This window comes from Phocoena phocoena, chromosome 9 (genome assembly GCF_963924675.1).
Source record: "Phocoena phocoena chromosome 9, mPhoPho1.1, whole genome shotgun sequence".
Lineage (NCBI taxonomy): Eukaryota > Metazoa > Chordata > Mammalia > Artiodactyla > Phocoenidae > Phocoena > Phocoena phocoena.
In genome coordinates this window covers 25,873,367-25,889,818 of record NC_089227.1, presented here as the reverse complement: position 1 = coordinate 25,889,818, position 16,452 = coordinate 25,873,367, and the positions used below count along the sequence as shown (strand labels likewise).

The 16,452-nt window shown below is 33.4% G+C and overlaps 1 protein-coding gene across 1 annotated transcript in view; it reads left to right on the top strand.

Annotated features, from left to right (window-relative positions):
* PCLO (piccolo presynaptic cytomatrix protein) overlaps positions 1–16,452 on the top strand; it is a 366,488-nt gene that overhangs the window by 237,603 nt on the left and 112,433 nt on the right. The window lies entirely within an intron of this gene.

Here is a 16,452-nt window from a genome sequence, read left to right as displayed (position 1 = left end):
TTTTTATTTGTTTGTGTTCTTCTGTAAACCAAACTTATGACAGAAATTTTAACCTTGTTATTTTGAAATACTTTGGACTCCCAGAAAATAACAGTCAGTTCTTTTGCCCACCCTTTACCCAGTTTCACTAATGTTAACATCTATCTAACCACAAAAAATGATCAAAACAGGAAATCAACATTTTTATGATAGTACTGAAATATCTACAAGCCTTATCCAAATTTTGAGTATCCCCGCTAATTTTTTTTTTTCTGATGCAGAATCTAATCCAGATCTCAAGTTGCATTTAGTTTACAAATAAAAAGTTCTCTTATATTTGTGAGATGGAAGTATAAATTTTCTCAAAGTTAATAAATTTTTAAAATATGACAATTACCTGTATTCTCACTCAAGTACTTCCCTATATTCTCACTCTTTGTTTCATAGACACCGTACATCAACAGAAAATATTCATGAATATATATGGATATATGTATAGGTGGTGTATCTAACATGGCCTGTGTGTTGGAGGGTTTTTTTTTCTAAGGACTGATAGAGAATAAAAAAGAGGTGTTTCTTCAGTGTTCTTCCTGTTGTTCCTTGCAGATTTTAGACCTTAGAGAATGTAGATGCGGAACAGGTTTTGCTTTGAGCAATTGTCCTCTCTTTATTTTCATAGAGAATGAATTGATTTAGAGCCTAATATTGTTGTTTTCCTTTTAAGATTGGGTAATTTTTCTTCTGCCAGAGATAGATAATTCAACCTTTCAAGATTTTATTGCATGAAGACTGTATTTTAAGTACTGATGAACATTCCAGGGATGAGACTTAAAGTCCAGGGACTATTTTTGTAGAAATAATTACCTGCTACAAACTATTTCAGTTCCCTCCAGCTCATAAAGCAAAACAACATAATACTTCCTAGCAATACCAAAATTATTTTTTTCAGGGAGTACAACAAAAATCTTCAAAGCATTTTTACTAAATCATCAGGACTCTATATCAATATGTCTGTTTTCTAGTTGTATTACTATTAATATACTATGTCAAAGTAATTATCCCTTCAACCTTATCATTTTTCTTTTGCAGCTTATTTAAATTTTTCTTTTACTACAATTAGGAAAAATTTTAATTTGTTTTCTTTTACTACAATTAAGAAAAAATAATAATTCTTATTTTAAAATATAAGAATAACAGAAATAAGAGCTATTGATTTCTTGTTATAAATATCCTAGTCTGAAAACTAAATTCAGTTTCCTCTGTATATAGATTTTGCAAAATGAGAAAAGAGCATTATAGGTTTGAACGGTAAATCTACTAGAGTATTATATTATCTCTCTTCAAGCTCCGTTTTATTTTGATATTTGCCTAAAGTAATAATAAAAATATTTTCCTTGTTGTACTTACCCTGCGTTACTACTGAATATATTTTCCATGTATCCGGTAGCACGATCTCATTCTAAAGTAAACGTTTTGAAGCAATTTGTATTGTCTTCAGATAAGTCTTTAAGTACCTGAAAGGGATTTAAACGCATGTATATACAAGACTAGAACCAGAAATGGCAATTTTTAGCAAACAGCCTCCAGCAGTTTGAGGTTAGTAGGCAAACCCTGGCATAGAGCATTTACACTCCTGGCTAATCTCTGTTATTTGCTGGTCTACCAAAAGCTTAGTGTGAGTGACAAAATGTTTGGTGACACTAAAGTTATTCGTAGCTATCAGTGTCATTTTTATGTTAATGTTTTCATTAAAAATGGAATATATCGTTTAGAGATGCATACTAAAATATTTACAGATGAAACAATGTCTCGTGTGGAATTTGCTTCACAATTAGCTGTGTAGAGAGTGGTAAAGAAATAGACGGGACAAAACTGACCATGATTTGATTAATTGTTGGAGTTGGAAGATCAACCACACTGGGTTTTATTATAGTCTTGTCACTACTTTTTTATATGCATGAAATTTTTCATAATAAAAAATAATTAAATTCCTGTTTGTCTCCCACATTTAGAGAAAAACAGCAGTGTCCAATAGCTTCATCAATAGTGAAAAAGCTATCTAAGCTAATAATTTAACTCCCTTTGTCAAAAAGATAAGGATATAATCAAGGAAGGAGAGAAGAATAAAATGTAGTATTTCTGCTCTCCTAAATAGAGGGGCAAATAGTCGTTAGTAAATTTTCATTTTAGTTATATAAACCCATCGCAAGTAGAAATAAAATATATCTTTTTTAGTATTTTAATAGACCATTCTAAATGGGTCTAGCATTAAAATATTTTATAAGAATTACATGAAACCAGCATACCTCACAGAAAAGGAAAAAGTATATTTCTATTTATTGGAAGCAAAAGTAATTTCAGAATAGCAGACAGGATTAGAAAGTTTGTTGTTTTTTTTTTTCTTAATTCTTTCTACTATGTGGACCTGGGAACCCTCATGGTTACCCAAGATTCTTTCAGGGGGTTTTCAAGGTCAAAATTATTTTCATAGTAATGCTAAGGTAGCATTTGCCTTTTGTACTCTTATTTTCCTGTGAATATACAGTAGAGTTTCTCAGAGATTAATTGATGTGTGACATCACAACAGACTGTATATAACAGATAAGAGAATTCAGCTGTCTTCTATTTAACTTAATATCAAGCAGATTTGCAATAATATAAGACAATGCCACCTTTCTCATAAATATTTTGTTTTTAAAATACATTTTTATTAAAAATGTGATTTATTTTAATATAGAGTTTATTAATACTTTAAATTCATTAATAAATACTTTAAATTCTCAGTTTTAGTTTATAATACAGAAAATACACATAATTATAACCCAATAAACAAAAGCTTTTTGAGGTCTCTAATAATATTAAAAAATATAAATGGCTCCTTGGAACCAAAATGTTTGAGAAATACTTCTCTAAGGATCTTTATAGAGAAAGTTTAAAAACTTCTAAATAAGCTTTTATTTCTTCCTATAAAAAACTTACACAAATAAAGTATATTTTATAACTGCTTTTAAACTTATATTGAATTCACTTAAAAATTTTTATTCATTAATAGTTATTGAGGGAACACCCATGGTGTGATTTACATTGTGTTGGTTGCTGTATTACTAGAATGAATCCAACAAAGACCTTGGTCTACAAATTACTCATACTTTAGTAGGAGAATCTGAAATGTGAGTAATTATTACAGTAAAATTTTAGGAACAACTGAGACAAAGCCGGGAATTTATAAAACTTTATTTTTCATAGACATATGTATATATGTATAAGTGTGTACAAACATATACATATGTACCATTATTTATAGTATTTTTATGATGTATGCAGAGGAAAATACATGCATTCAATTTTCTATTAAGCGGTCCATAACTTTAAGGAAATAGATACTTTAACTTTTTACCGTAAGCTTCAAAGATACTTTGAAGCTTACGGTATAGGTGTTGATCAACACTTATAGGTGTTGATCAACAACTGTACAGTGGTTTTGAAAACCTTTATTCAAACAAGTAAAAGGCAACAAAATGGAGAAAACAGGTCATGAGTTTTAGAATTAGAAAGACCTGAGTTGGAGTGCAGCTCTATCACTTATTTAAATTTTGAGAATAAGTTTGCTCAACCATAAAATAAGACCAGCTCTCTCTATCTCACATAATTGCAAGTGCACCTAGCCCAAAATGTTATACTTACTATACACTCAACAAATGTTATTTCCCTGTCTCTTAGACAGAAATTATCAGAAAAAAAGATAAAATGTAATGCTCAAGAAATTAGTCTCTTTTTTATTTAGAACTCGTCTTATGGCTCCAGAAGCACAGCTGTTTGAAACAAGTCAAAGAAATTCTTCTGATTTTAAAAAAGATATTTGCTTATGTATAGTTCTGCAATAGACTGGCTCCATCTGCAAGGCTAGAAAGACTAATTAGGAAGTGCAATAGTGAAGAACATTAAAAATGTTTAGGTTCAAAAGACAGCAGTGTCTTCTATGGAAATAGCAGCTCATTTTCTATTCCTCTTTAGTCCACCATCTTCATGAGCTTTTAGAAACAGATAAATATAACAGATCTCATTGGATCTGAGTCGGTAGGAATACCATTGTGGATAGCCCTTCTTAAATTATTATTTCAACAACTTTACATACCATAAATATGCACGTTGTATGTGTACAAAAAAATGACTTTTATAAATTTATGGAGTTGTGTGACCATCATCACAATTTTGTTTTAGAACATTTCGATCATTGCAAAAAGTTCCCTTGAGTCTGATAGCAATAGCCGCTTCCAACACTCCTCTCCCAGCCACAGGCAGGAAATTTATGTCTCTGAGTTTACCCTTTCTGGGCACTTCACATACATTAAATCACACAGTTAACAGTTTTGGTGTCTGGCTCCTTTCCCTTACCAGTATTTTTTAGGTTTATCCATTTTGTAACATGTATCAGAAGTTTACTATTTTTATTATTAAGAAGTATTCCATTGTTTAGATTGTGTATATTTGTTTATCCATTGGATTTTGCCTGGCTTTTCTTAATATTTGCATACATGTGTTAGTTTGGACATACGATATTTTTGTATGGCATCCTAGAAGTGGAACTGCTGAGTTACATGGTAAGTTTCTTAACTATTTAAGAAACTGCCAAATAGTTTTCCAAGGTGAAGGTACCATATTGCATTCTCGCCAGCAGTGTGTAAGGATTCCACTTTCTCCATGTCATTGTCAACACTTGGTAATGTCTGTCTTGTGGGGTGAGTGTGGATGATATCTCATTGTCATTTTTAGCTTGCATTTTCCTCATGACTTATGATAATGAGCATATTTTCAGGTTTATAAGCAAAGCATACGTATTCTTTGGTGAAATATTTATTAAGAAATTTTGCCCATATTTATTTGGGTTGTTTGTCCTCATACAGAGTTGTAAGAGTTCTTTATATATTTGGATGCGTCTTTTATAAGATACGTGGCATGCATATATTTCCTTCTAATCTGTGTTTTGTCTTTTTATTTTCTTAAAGGTATATTTTAAAGAAAAGTTTTAACATTTTAATGGAATTCAATTTATTGATTTTGTTTGTTTGTTTGTGAACCTTGCTGCTCTTGATAATGTATTAAGAACTATCCCAAGGTCAAAATGTTTTCTCTTGTGTTTTATACCAGAAGCTTTAAACATTCAGGTCAATGACCTATTTTGTGCTGTTTTTTGTATATGGTATGAGGCTGAGATCCAGGTTCATTTTTTTGAAGCACTAATGGATATCTAATTGTACAAGCACCTTTTGTTAAAAAAATGTCCCCCATTGAATTGCCTTGGTATCTTTGTCAAAAATCAATCTACCATTAATACAAGAATTTATTTCTAGATTCTCAATTCTGTACTGTTTGAATATACGCCTAACTGTTACACTCTTTTGCTTACTATATAGCTTTATATTACGTTTTGAAATCTGGTAGTGGAAGTCCTCCAACTTTTTTTTTCAAAATTGTTTTGGCTCTTCTTGATCCTTTTAACTTCCATATTTTTTTAGTACCAGCTTACTGGGAATATGATAGAGGTTGCATTGAAATTATAGATCAATTTGGAGAGAATTGCTCTCTTACCAACATTGAATCTTCTAATTCATGAACATGTAATACCTCTTCATTTACTGAGCTATCCTTTCATTTTTTTCAGTAAAGTTTTATAGTTTGCAGTCTACAAAACTAGTATTTCATTTGCTAAATGTCTCCAAAATTATTTTATTCTTCTTGATCCTATTGAGAATGCAGTTGTTTTCTTAATTTCAATTTTGGACTATTCATTGCCATTTTATAGAAATACATTTGATTTTTGTATATTGACCTTTTGGCTTATAGTCTTGCTAGTGTTTTTAGTTCTAATAGTTTTTTGTGGAGTTCTTAGGATTTTCTACGTGCAAGATTATGTTATCTGCAAGTAAAGACAGTTTTACTTGTTCCATTCCAATAGGGATAAGTTTCATTTTTGTCCTTATTGCAATTGCTAAAAGTGTGGTACAATACTGAACAGAGTAGTGAGAGCAGACATCCCTGCTTTGTTCCTAAAGAACATTAGTGACTCGTTGTGACAATGCAGGAACTGTACCACCTGCCATAGAATTCCTTCCTCTCTTCCCATTTAATACTCACTGGAAGGAGTTTTATTGGCCTAAAATTTTAAAAATCTGAGCAGACGTATTTAAGGACAGCTTTAAAAGTAAACAATAGCTAGTCAGACTTTCCGCTTCCTTTTGTGAATCAATGGAGATCTCAAATCCTGGCAATATGAATAGGCATTGAGTAAATTATGTTTTCATATTTGGAAGAGGATAGGGAGTTTACATACATGCATACATACATATATACACAGCAAATAAACCCTCATACTCACTGTGGTTTATATTTCAATAATTTTTTTAATGGAAATGATTACATTTGTGATAACTGCCTTATTTACATAGTTTGGTCAGTCATTATGTTGTCCCAATATGCACCCAAAGAAATTATGTATGCAGAATCCTAAGAAAGCAAATGAAAATCTTAAATATGTTAAAAAGATATGAAAATAATTATACTGTTTACGTTGCACTTGCATATTTTCTATTCACTTCTGAAATAATTTGAAAGTATAACCATTTCCACCAAATACTGATATCATTCTCCTCCTTTTTTTCTTACTTATGAGTGTTTACAGAGAAAATCCACAAGCTTAGAGGTGACTTAGATAGATATGTGTATTCAGACTTTAGATGGAACCTTCTAGATGGTAAGAATAGTTCTATATATCTTACCCAGTATTTCTCAAAGATATGATCAGCAAATTAGTTTAAAAAAATACCCCCGTGTTCCATAGAATATGTTCCATAGTCAATAAAAATACTGAAACAAAAATTTAGCTACTTTTTTTTTTTTTTTTTTTGCGGTACACAGGCGTCTTACTGCTGTGGCCTCTCCCGTTGCGGAGCACAGGCTCCGGATGCGCAGGCTCAGCGGCCATGGCTCACGGGCCCAGCCGCTCCGTGGCATGTGGGTTCTTCCCGGACCGGGGCACAAACCCGTGTCCCCTGCATCAGCAGGCGGACTCTCAACCACTGAGCCACCAGGGAAGCCGTAGTTACCTTTTTTAACTGTTAAATTTACTTGAAAATTTTTCAAATAATATAGGATTACAGAAAGTAGAGTTATGATAAACAAAGGCCTATCTTTCACTTGCCCACTGTAAAAAAATAAATAGTTCATATTGAATATAGATTCACCCTTAATCTAGCTATGAGGCAGATACGGGAAAAGCCTGTGGCGACCACTCTGCTTCTAAGAATTTGCAAGACACTTGAAGAAGTGGAGCTAATACACAGGAAGCAATGAATACATGAGACTATCTAATGAAAATTAAAATATGGCACAAACCACAGGTACATGTTTGTACACGTACAGTTTTTGCACTGCATATCTTCATTTGCTCAAAGAATTTTATCAATGGGATGTAGAGAACACATCTTTCCCCATTTTCTCATGAAGATTTTCATTTCTTTTTCCTCTTTTAGAGATCTATAAGGGAAACCTCCCATCTGGCTTTCAGCTACCAGTAGCTAAATGGCTAAATGCATGTATCATTTTCAACTGTGTTCTTTGTATGTATACGTAAAATGAGCGTGTGTGGGGGTGTGTGTGTGTGTTGTGTATGTGTATGTGTAGATAGCTGGATGGACGGATGGATGGACAGACAGATAGATAGAGCGATCGATCCTCAGTAAATTATGGTAGTAGTGAAAAATATAAAGATGAAAATAACAGCCATCGTAATTTGACAACTTATATTCTCTTTCCTTTTTATCTTGTTTATACCCATGTACACACACCGTAAAAGTTAGGAGTATATGGTAAAGTAGTTTACATACGTATTTTTAATATAATGTAAATTGCCTAACAAAGACATTTTCCTGTTACATCAAAAGTTCTTCGTAAACATAAATTTAATTACTTGTTTTTATCATGTTTGTAGATATTTAATCATCTACATCAACCATTCCTCAATTGTTGGACATTTGTGCAACAATTGTACATCAGTATTATAAATGATACCACAATACTGCAGTGAAAAAATGCTGCCATGATATTCATTATTTCCTTAAAATATATAGGCCACATGGGGGTTCTACTCAGGAAAAGAGTAAACAACCAGCTGTGGAAGGCCAACATTTTAGTATGAAAAGGTTGGACTGCCCCTGGTTCTTGAAGGAAGATATGATTGACTTGGTTGAATAATTTCCTCGACTTGGAGGAAACTCAAACCCAGCTGCTCAGGGATAAGCAGAAATTGTACTTGATCCCCTTGATAAAGAGGGCTGTTTGGCTAGGGGTCCTTATATCCACCAGAGTAGGGAGGGGATCTTATGGTTAGACCATTTAAGACCCCGCTAATTTGACCAGTTCATGAGGCAGCACATAATACTGAGTCTTAATTTTAGGCCTTAGACCATAATTAGTGCTGTTTTTTTCTTTTCAATGACTTTATCATTGCAGGAAGACAGATTATTTTTGTTTGGGTTTTTCTTTATTTTTTCTTCCATTTTGTTTTGATAGAACACAGAGTACATAAAAGGAACCAAAGTTAGGGCCAGATCATGGTGGCCCAGACAAGTAAAGAATCTGAATTTAATTTGATAGGTGGTATGGGTATCGTTGAAATCATTGGAGCACGATTTTGTCTTGTTTGCTTCAAAGCTGAATTCTGAAAGAAGCTTAACCATAATCAAATAAGTTGCACCAGGTGATCAAATAAAAATGTTTGATCACTTTTATTTGAGACTGCACTGCTGTCCTCACACGTGGTATATAAAATAAAAGGGAACTGAGGCCAAAATGTGGTGAACTCTCCTCCATGCAGTTGATATAAATTATAGCTGACATACACTTAACATGCCTCCGATGTTATTTACATGAACACTTCATGAGAAAACTTTTTTTTAAGGCCAAGTCTTAGAAAGTTAAAACAATTTTGTCATATCTTCTGTTTCTCGTGGGACACGAAGAAAAAGTGTCACTGTCCATTTGGGAACATGTGTGTTCCATAGTAACTGCTGCAAGTTCTGGGAAACTGAACAGATTCTGCGAAGGTGCCTTGGGCCCCAAATTTCTCCCTCCCCGTTCAGGATGGCTTTTCCTCTTTCATTCTTAGCAACAGTCCAAATTATGTATGACATACTTTCTTGCAAGCCTCTCAAATTATTTTTAGGAATAAACAAAGTATACAACTATAGAAATAAAATACTATTTGGACTGAATCTCTTCTAAAATCACAGTTTCTTCCTGGTACATCTTAGTGAAAGCTTGTGTGCATTTCCTTAGTGACAAAGGAAGTATCTAGTGTCAGGACTAGTTCCTCATTCACATCATCACTTCTCCTGACATCTGTCAAGATAAATATTGCTTGTGGAAGTGCGTTCCTGCTAAGGAAGTGACATTATAGGCTATGCTTCTAACTGGAGATAGAGGAACATATTTTTCTGTTTTTCTTAATAAAGCAAAATTAAAGGAATTAATAATTGATTCTGTGAGGATACGGTGAAGGCATTCAAGATGTTTAAGCTACAGGTTAAGGAGGATAAATTGGTGATGCTAATGTTAGATATAAGGGTATAAATGTAAAATGTATATGATGGGCCATGGAAAGCAGTTAATAAGAAATGAGATTAAGTTAAAGGAGGAAGGATTTCTATGATCTTCTAGAATATTTTCTTGACAATTAGAGCGATGAGCAAAGTTATATAAAAGAACAAGGACGTGGGACTCAAGAAGAAAATGGGCTCTAATATTAGCTTTTTTACTTGCTAGCCAACCTAGGCAAGTTTCTAACCTTCCTTAGTCTCAGCTGCTTTGTCCTGAAATGGTATGGATAGTAACTAACATGAGAAGTTATAGAGATGATTAAAAAACACAGAAAATAGTGTAAGACAAATAGGAGAAACTCTAGAAATGTTAGTTACTTTCCTTTTCCTTCTATCCCTGAAGATGATAGTGAAGAGATTAAGAACAAATAATATATTAAATATAAAATAATATTGGCACAAGGTAGAGACACCAAATAGAATCCATCGGTTTCAAGTTATATATTTTGAGACATCTGACAACTAAAAGTTCAATAAATCTGATGTAGTAGAAAACTAGATGAAAATAAATAAAAGCAGCTCACTTTTTGTTTAAAGCACAATTTCAGTGGAATGTTTATTCTTAGCCTGGTCACCTAACAACATATAACGTTTCTTCTCCATTACAGATAGTAGTAACAGTTTTTTAAAATAGGGTAACAAATACAACCAAATTAATTTTCTTAAATAACTCTTTAGTGAAAAATATTCCCTGACATATACTGGACAGTAGAAGCTGTTGAACTTCATTGAATACCTCCTTCACCAAAAGCAAATTGATCTCGTTGAGAGCAGGTTTAGCCTGTAGCACAAAAATAATACGGACACCTGGATTTTATTTATAGTATCCCTAAAGTGACTCAGAAAATTCAGAACTTTTCTCTCCAAATCAGTTTCTCAACTACTCCCCCAAATAGTGGTAATTATAATATTATTATGGTACCAGGCCTGTATATACTTTCTTCTATATAGATTTGTATACTAAGATATGTAAGAATTAACTACTTATTCATTTAACAGATATGTATATGCCATTCATCTTTTTAACACAAATGGTAAAATACAAAAATGATAAAATCTGTAATACTTAAAAAGTAACACTTTCATCTTTGTGATGTCTGATAACGATATAAACAAGTCATAGACATTTATGCATCAATAGAAAAATGGAAATTATATTGATAAAATGAGCACAATCTGTCCCAACTGATCAGTTACAGCTTCAGATTAAATGGGACAGTATAATCTGCAAACTGCCTAAACCAGAAATGTTTCCTCTCCTCATTACTGACTGAGTGATACTGACTCCCCAGCATTTTTTATATCTTGGTAGTTTCTCCTTTTAATGGCCTGATTGTGATGTCTCTCATCACTCTCCCCTCTGCGACTGAATGAGAAAGGGAAGGGCTGGATATGCTGCTCCCAAACCCACCCTGTCTGATTCCAAACCAGGTTCCCTGGCCCTAACCCAACAGGAGACTCATCACTAAGCCACTTATTTATTTGGACTAAGAGTTTGGGCTCTGCTTTAGCATTGCCATATATTAGGTGTTGTCTTGAGCACTTAACCTCACAAAACTTTATTTTATTTGTGTAAAATAGAGGGTTTCTTGTCCTTTTACTTTTAAGATTCATTGAGTTAATATACTTTTACAGACATTTTCTAAGAACAGAATACAATACGAATTTATTATTTTTAACATCACTGTCACGGATGCATCAGCCCCGCTTGGGGAAAATTAGGCATTTCAATTTTCATCCATTCATTATTCATTCAGTTATATATTTAGTGCAGCCTAGATGCCGTGTACTTGCTACATATATTATACCATAACCCCAGCATTGCAGAACTGATACACAAATCTCTTCCTCTTCATTTATGAAGGGCAAAACGTTATCTATTCAGGGCCTATTTTCCCTTTATCTCCTACCCTCTATAGCTGCTCAATCACTGTGGTAGCTACTATAAACATAAAATGTTCCACAGGTTTTGCTACCAAGATAAGGTCCCTATATATTTTGTGCAGAGAATACAGCTTTCATCTTTGTATTAATTTTCTGTTGATGCATAACAAGTTACCACAAGTTTAGTGGCTTAAAACAACACACATTTAGTATCTCACAGTTTTCATGGTTCAAGAAATTAAGCATGGACTGGGTGCCCTGGTAAGGATCTCACAAAGCTGCAATCTATGTGTTGGCCAGGCTGTGTTTTGTTCTAGAGCTTGAGGATCTTCTTCCAGGGTCACGAGGTTGTTGGCAGAATTCAGTTCCTCCAAGTTGTGGCACTAAATTCCCCATTTTCTGGCAGGCTGTCAGCTGCGGACCACTCTCAGCATTTGCGGGGCCCACTCAGTCCCCCTCACACATCCCAGTTTACTTTTTTCAAGGCCAGCAGAAGATTCATTCTAGTCTGCTGAGATGGAGTCTTACATACTATAATCATTGTGGTGACTATCACATCACCTTTGTCAGGTCCTATTGGTTAAAAACAAGTCACAGGTACGTGGACTCAAAGGGTATGGTTTATACAGAAATATTTCACTGCGAGTCAATAGTGTATGTCTGCACAATCTCTATTATGTTCAGAAGTACAAAAGGAACACTTAATACTCTATCTTGAATTAGGATATTATTTTTCTTCCTACTGTCTTTTAAGTAAAACTATCATTTGGGAAAGGACATCATAGCTTTGCCCTAAAATAAGTGTAAACTATTTTCTTTCCGGTGACATCATAGGGTTACATAAGCATCTCCCAGTACAACGTTTTTCTTTAACACATGTAGTAGATGACCCTACCCCAAGTCCTGGCCTGCCATCAATGAGATCAGTATCTAAACAAGTCAGTATTAAAGCCATATCTATAAATTGACCCTATTTTCTCACTTCATAGCATCCACTTTCATATCAAAGAATCAGTTCATTTTGGACCCTAAGTACTGCTAAATGGAATAATTTTTTATTTAGATATAGTTGACATATAATATTATATTACTTTCAGGTATACCTCATAATGATTCAGTATTTGTATGTATTGGGAAATAATCATCACACTAATTCTATTAACATCCATCACCAAACAGTTACAAATTTTTTTTTCTTGTGATAAAAGCTTTCAGGATCTACTGTCTCAGCAACTTTCAAACATGTAATATTGTGTTATTAATATAGTCACCATGCTGTACATTACATCCCCATGACTTAATTTATTTTATAGCTAGATATTTGTACTTTTAACCCCCTTCACTTATTTTGCATGCCCTCCCACCCCCTGCCTCTGGCAACTGCCATCTGTTCTCTGTATCCCTGAGTTTGATTGTTTTGTTTTTTGGGTTTTCTGTTTTAAGATTCCACGTATAAGTAATGCCATGCAGTATTTGTCTTTCTCTGTCCGACTTACTTCACTTAGTACAGTGCCCTCTAAGTCCATCCATGTTGTTGCAAATGGCAAGATTTCCTTCTTTCTTATGGCTGAATAATATTCCATTGTGTATATATACCACATATTCTTTATCCATTCATCTATAAATAGACAAGATATAGTTTGCTTCCATATCTTGGCTGTTGTAAATAATGCTGAAGTGAACACGGGGGTGCATGTGTCTATTCAAGTTAGTGTTTTCATTTTCTTCAGATAAATACCCAGAAATGGAGTTGCTGTATCATATTTAATTTTTAATTTTATGAGGAACCTCCGTACTGTTTTCCATGATGGCTGCACCAATTTATATTTCCACCATCTGTGCACAAGGGTTCCCTTTTCTCCACACCCTCACCAGCACTTGTTATTTCTTGTCTTTGATGATAGCCAGTGTAACAGGTGTGAGGTGAAATCTCATTGTGATTTACATTTCCCTTATGATTAGTGATTTTGAGCACCTTTTCACGTACCTGTTGACCATCTGTATGTCCTCTTTGGAAAAATGTCTGTTCAGATCTTCTGCCCATTTTTCAATCAGATTGTTTTTATTTTTGTTATTGAGTTGTATGCATTCTTTATATATTTTGCATATTAACCCTTTACCAACTATATGATTTGCAAATATTTTCTCCCATTCAGTAGGTTGCTTTTTCATTTCATTGATGGTTTCCTTTGCTGTACAGATGCCTTTTAGTCTGATGTAGTCCCATTTATTTATTTTTGATTTTGGTTGCCTTTTGCTTTTGGTGTCAGTCCAAAAAATCATCGCCAAGGTCAGTATCAAGAAGCTTACCACATGTGTTCTCTTCCAATAATTTTATGGTTTCATTCAACTCTCTGATCCATTTTGAGTTAATTTTTATGTATGGTGTAAGATAATGGTCCAATTTCATTCTTTTGTGTGTAGCTGTGCAGCTTCCCCAACACCGTTCACTGAAGAGCCTGTCCTTTCCCCATTGTGTATTCTTGGCTCCTTTGTTGTAATTCACCATGTTTGTCTGGGTTTATTTCTGGGCTCTCTCTTCTGTTCCATTAGTCTATGTCTGGTCTTATGCCAATGCCATACTGTTTCAATTACTATAGCTTTGTAATATTGCTTGAAAATTAGCATGATGCTTCCAGGGAATAAATTTATTTTAATTGCCTTTTATAGGCGTATCGTGCAAACCCCTCAGATTTTGTCTTTATGCTTGTAGCTTTGCAATTGACTTATATAAGCTAAAATAAAGGAAAAAATCCTTATCTTACTGTGTGAATGAAATGTGCATTTATGATGTGGAAGTCCTGAGAACTACTCTTCATGAGAATTATTTCTGAAGCATTTCAGGAAGAGGAAATCCTATGCCCTTTTAGTAAAAATACTTTATCAATACATACATCATCTGCCATTTGAAAGATGTTGCTCAACAAATCCAAAATACCAGTGTCTTTTGATGTATATCCATGACTTATCTTCCTTATTTCCCATGGCAATGGCCATTTCAGTCTTATGGCAGGCCAATTTGGACCCATCTCATCCAGTATGATGTAAGTGTGAATAGCATTTTATACATACTATGAATCCCGTGCAACATTTTTGCCTTAATATTATTCAGACTACAATAGAAAAGACAAGTGGTGAACTTTTGTTTGTGGAAATGTGAAATACGATGTTCACTTCAAATTCTTCATGTATGTTTACATATTTAAGGCTAGGAAAAAGGATGTTATACAGCAGTTGGCTGGATTAGAAAAAGTTAATGGGAATAGATGAGTTTGTAATTTGCATGCCCAGACTTAGAGTTGGATTGTATTTGGCATGAATGTGGTGTTGCCATTTTGATGTTTCTGGAAACAGTCAAGTATGGATTGCTAATAAGGCAATTGATATACTTTGTTATATTTGTAGAAATGTTTTTCTTCTAATGAGCGAAAGTAAGTAAAGTTAAAAAGCAAATAGTGAAATATTCTTTAGGTCTTCGTATTCAAGTATTAATGAATTAATGTACCATTTGATAAGACATGCAAAGGAAATGATTATGGACTTCTAATATAATTTGGTTTATTTTCCTAAATATTTACTTGGATAATTGATAACATTAGTCAGTGTAAGAGTATAAAACTAAATTTTCACAGCCTTATGCAGGAATATAATTAACAAGAACTATAAAAATAGATTTAATTGAACTATCCTTTGGAGACTTTTTCATTATCCTTAGTACTTCATTAGCATTAATATGTATAGAGATAATCTTTCTTCTTCTTCAGCCCAACTAATGACATGACTAAACTATGCAGTGTATCTTCTTTCTGTAATAACTTTATTATGAATAATAAACTCTTGATTTAAAGACTACTATTCATAAGATAGTATGTTCACTGATAAAAATTTTGCTTTTCCTTGATGCTTAGATGTAGAACATGATAGTGTTGAAATGAGACAAGTATTTTAGTTTTGTCCACACTTAATGCTCTAATTATAACATCATAATATTTTCATGTTATTTTAATAATAGAAATGACATTTTTGTAAGACTTTAAAATATCAGAGCTTTTAATATAACATGTTAATAAACATGTAAAATTAAAGTAGATTTAAACTGCAAATTTAAATGCAAATGTGAAGATTTTTCCTTAGTATGCTTATGTTTATTTTATGCACAGCTTTTTTTTTTAGTTTTTTTATTTCGGCTTTGTCAAGGTATAATGGACTTATAAAATTATAAGATATTTAAAGTGTACATCGTGGTGATTTGATTTATGAATACATTGTGTATGAGACTAAGTTCTACTTTCTTGGCAGATTTAAGATTCCATGCTTTCACTGCAGGGGGCGTGGGTTCAATCCCTGGTCAGGAAACTAAGATCCCGCATGCTGCACGGTGTGGCCAAAAATTAAATAAATAAATAAAAATAAATAATAAATAAAATACAGTGTTAGCAACTATAGTCACCAGTCAGACCTTTTCCAACTTATAGCTAAAACTGTATACCCTTTTACCAATTTCTCCCTATTTCCCCCATCCCCAACCTCTGGCAACCACTCTCTTTCTATGAGTTTGACTTTTTTCCCCACATATAAGTGATACCATGCAGTATTTGTCCTTCTCTGTCTGGTTTATATCCCTGAGCATAATGCCCTCAAGGTCCATGCATGTTGTCCCAAAGGGCAGGATTTCCTTCTTTCGCATGGCTGAATGGTATTCTGTTGTATATATGTACCACATCTTTTTCCAATCATCCATCAATGGATACTTCTATTGTTTCCATTTCTTGGCTACTGTGAGTATTGCTGTAGTGAATGTGGGAGTGCAGATATCTATTCAATATCCTGTTTTCATTTCCTTCAGATATATACCTAGAAGTGGGATACATGGATCATTTGGTAGTTCTTTCTTTAATTTTTTGAGAAACTACCTTACTGTTTTTCATAGTGGCTG